This window comes from Hesperophylax consimilis, chromosome 19, assembly GCF_061612785.1.
Source record: "Hesperophylax consimilis isolate HC1 chromosome 19, BYU_Hcon_1.0, whole genome shotgun sequence".
Lineage (NCBI taxonomy): Eukaryota > Metazoa > Arthropoda > Insecta > Trichoptera > Limnephilidae > Hesperophylax > Hesperophylax consimilis.
Genome location: NC_142854.1, coordinates 839,404 through 843,477, shown reverse-complemented (window position 1 = coordinate 843,477; position 4,074 = coordinate 839,404). Strand labels below are relative to the sequence as shown.

The 4,074-nt window shown below is 40.3% G+C and overlaps 1 non-coding gene across 1 annotated transcript; it reads right to left on the bottom strand.

Annotated features, from left to right (window-relative positions):
• Window positions 1–1,020: 1,020 nt before the first annotated feature.
• On the bottom strand, window positions 1,021–1,093 carry TRNAS-GGA (transfer RNA serine (anticodon GGA)). The gene has a single exon. It is a non-coding gene; the product is annotated as a tRNA-Ser (tRNA).
• Between the last annotated feature and the right edge of the window lie 2,981 nt (window positions 1,094–4,074).

Here is a 4,074-nt window from a genome sequence, read left to right as displayed (position 1 = left end):
TTTTAGGTGAAATACTTGAACTTGTCAAATATTAATTATTATTATTTTGATAAATTAATGTTTTTAAGACAAGATTTTATTTATGCATAGCACAAAGGATAACAATTATTTTTTATAAGCAATAATTGTTCGCCTGAAACACTCATCCACATTGAAAAAATATCCTGATAAAAAATACATGACGCCAACGGGACTCGAACCCGTGTCCATTCGATTTCCGGTCGAAAGCTCTGACCACTGAGCTATGGGGGCTTATTTCTTACCCGCAAAATTATTCAATATATGCTAGTGTTTCATTCAACAATTACTGCTTGTTACATTTTTTTTTTCACCTGAGAACAACCAACTTTATTTTATATGAGAAAGGCATTGTAAGTGCTAAATCTCTCACTAGATGGCGTTGAGACAAATTTGTCTACATTTTTAGGTGAAATACTTGAACTTGTCAAATATTAATTATTATTATTTTGATAAATTAATGTTTTTAAGACAAGATTTTATTTATGCATAGCACAAAGGATAACAATTATTTTTTATAAGCAATAATTGTTCGCCTGAAACACTCATCCACATTGAAAAAATATCCTGATAAAAAATACATGACGCCAACGGGACTCGAACCCGTGTCCATTCGATTTCCGGTCGAAAGCTCTGACCACTGAGCTATGGGGGCTTATTTCTTACCCGCGAAATTATTCAATATATGCTAGTGTTTCATTCAACAATTACTGCTTGTTACATTTTTTTTTCACCTGAGAACAACCAACTTTATTTTATATGAGAAAGGCATTGTAAGTGCTAAATCTCTCACTAGATGGCGTTGAGACAAATTTGTCTACATTTTTAGGTGAAATACTTGAACTTGTCAAATATTAATTATTATTATTTTGATAAATTAATGTTTTTAAGACAAGATTTTATTTATGCATAGCACAAAGGATAACAATTATTTTTTATAAGCAATAATTGTTCGCCTGAAACACTCATCCACATTGAAAAAATATCCTGATAAAAAATACATGACGCCAACGGGACTCGAACCCGTGTCCATTCGATTTCCAGTCGAAAGCTCTGACCACTGAGCTATGGGGGCTTATTTCTTACCCGCGAAATTATTCAATATATGCTAGTGTTTCATTCAACAATTACTGCTTGTTACATTTTTTTTTCACCTGAGAACAACCAACTTTATTTTATATGAGAAAGGCATTGTAAGTGCAAAATCTCTCACTAGATGGCGTTGAGACAAATTTGTCTACATTTTTAGGTGAAATACTTGAACTTGTCAAATATTAATTATTATTATTATTACTTGTCAGAGCTTTCGACCGGAAATCGAATGGACACGGGTTCGAGTCCCGTTGGCGTCATGTATTTTTTATCAGGATATTTTTTCAATGTGGATGAGTGTTTCAGGCGAACAATTATTGCTTATAAAAAATAATTGTTATCCTTTGTGCTATGCATAGATAAAATCTTGTCTTAAAAACATTAATTTATCAAAATAATAATAATTAATATTTGACAAGTTCAAGTATTTCACCTAAAAATGTAGACAAATTTGTCTCAACGCCATCTAGTGAGAGATTTAGCACTTACAATGCCTTTCTCATATAAAATAAAGTTGGTTGTTCTCAGGTGAAAAAAAAAAAAAAAAAAAAAAAAAAAATGTTACAAGCAGTAATTGTTGAATGAAACACTAGCATATATTGAATAATTTCGCGGGTAAGAAATAAGCCCCCATAGCTCAGTGGTCAGAGCTTTCGACCGGAAATCGAATGGACACGGGTTCGAGTCCCGTTGGCGTCATGTATTTTTTATCAGGATATTTTTTCAATGTGGATGAGTGTTTCAGGCGAACAATTATTGCTTATAAAAAATAATTGTTTATTTCATTATTAAGAAGAAGGTATGCCGTTAATTGAAAAAAAAAATCAGTCAAATGAACACCACAACCACGCCTACAGGACCATATCCTTTTCATGAAATTTTCCATAACCAAATCGCAAAGTGGCTGCCTTATGTCCTCGATAGCCTCACGAATTCCATCTTTGAGGTCTTGAATTGACGCTGGGCTGTTGGCGTAGACCTTCTCTTTCACGTGGGCCCAAAGGAAGAAGTCGCAAAGTGTTAAATCACAAGATCTCGGTGGCCAATTGTGATCACCTCTTCGAGAGATAACACGGTTCGGAAACTTTTCCCGTAAAAGATCAATGGTTTCATGGTTGTGTGGCACGAAGCGCCGTCTTGTTGAAAGTAAACGTTGTCCAGATCAATACCATCCAATTCCGGCCATAAAAAATCATTAATCATCTCTCGATAGCTCTTTGAATATCAAAATATCACCTCTTATTGGAAAATCCTGTATTTACATTTATGTGCCAAATAATATGCTCCACACAGGAAGTCCTTAGAAAAAAATTCCAGGAGGGTCTATTTAGGGAAAGGAAGGAGAGAAATTTGTGAGAAGTAAAATGCACGAGGGGTGAGCAGGAATATGGAGGTTCAATGTGTCCAGGAGTGACGTATGTATGAATACATTCCTCCCACTGCGATGCACGGTGGTGGGTATTAATGCACGAGGGGTGGGCAGGAATATGGAGGTTCAATGTGTCCAGGAGTGACGTATGTATGAATACATTCCTCCCACTGCGATGCACGGTGGTGGGTATTAATGCACGAGGGGTGGGCAGGAATATGGAGGTTCAATGTGTCCAGGAGTGACGTATGTATGAATACATTCCTCCCACTGCGATGCACGGTGGTGGGTATTAATGCACGAGGGGTGGGCAGGAATATGGAGGTTCAATGTGTCCAGGAGTGACGTATGTATGAATACATTCCTCCCACTGCGATGCACGGTGGTGGGTATTAATGCACGAGGGGTGAGCAGGAATATGGAGGTTCAATGTGTCCAGGAGTGACGTATGTATGAATACATTCCTCCCACTGCGATGCACGGTGGTGGGTATTAATGCACGAGGGGTGAGCAGGAATATGGAGGTTTAATGTGTCCAGGAGTGACGTATGTATGAATACATTCCTCCCACAGCGATGCACGGTGGTGGGTATTAATGCACGAGGGGTGAGCAGGAATATGGAGGTTCAATGTGTCCAGGAGTGACGTATGTATGAATACATTCCTCCCACTGCGATGCACGGTGGTGGGTATTAATGCACGAGGGGTGGGCAGGAATATGGAGGTTCAATGTGTCCAGGAGTGACGTATGTATGAATACATTCCTCCCACTGCGATGCACGGTGGTGGGTATTAATGCACGAGGGGTGGGCAGGAATATGGAGGTTCAATGTGTCCAGGAGTGACGTATGTATGAATACATTCCTCCCACTGCGATGCACGGTGGTGGGTATTAATGCACGAGGGGTGAGCAGGAATATGGAGGTTCAATGTGTCCAGGAGTGACGTATGTATGAATACATTCCTCCCACTGCGATGCACGGTGGTGGGTATTAATGCACGAGGGGTGAGCAGGAATATGGAGGTTTAATGTGTCCAGGAGTGACGTATGTATGAATAAATTCCTCCCACAGCGATGCACGGTGGTGGGTATTAATGCACGAGGGGTGGGCAGGAATATGGAGGTTCAATGTGTCCAGGAGTGACGTATGTATGAATACATTCCTCCCACTGCGATGCACGGTGGTGGGTATTAATGCACGAGGGGTGGGCAGGAATATGGAGGTTCAATGTGTCCAGGAGTGACGTATGTATGAATACATTCCTCCCACTGCGATGCACGGTGGTGGGTATTAATGCACGAGGGGTGGGCAGGAATATGGAGGTTCAATGTGTCCAGGAGTGACGTATGTATGAATACATTCCTCCCACTGCGATGCACGGTGGTGGGTATTAATGCACGAGGGGTGAGCAGGAATATGGAGGTTCAATGTGTCCAGGAGTGACGTATGTATGAATACATTCCTCCCACTGCGATGCACGGTGGTGGGTATTAATGCACGAGGGGTGAGCAGGAATATGGAGGTTTAATGTGTCCAGGAGTGACGTATGTATGAATACATTCCTCCCACAGCGATGCACGGTGGTGGGTATTA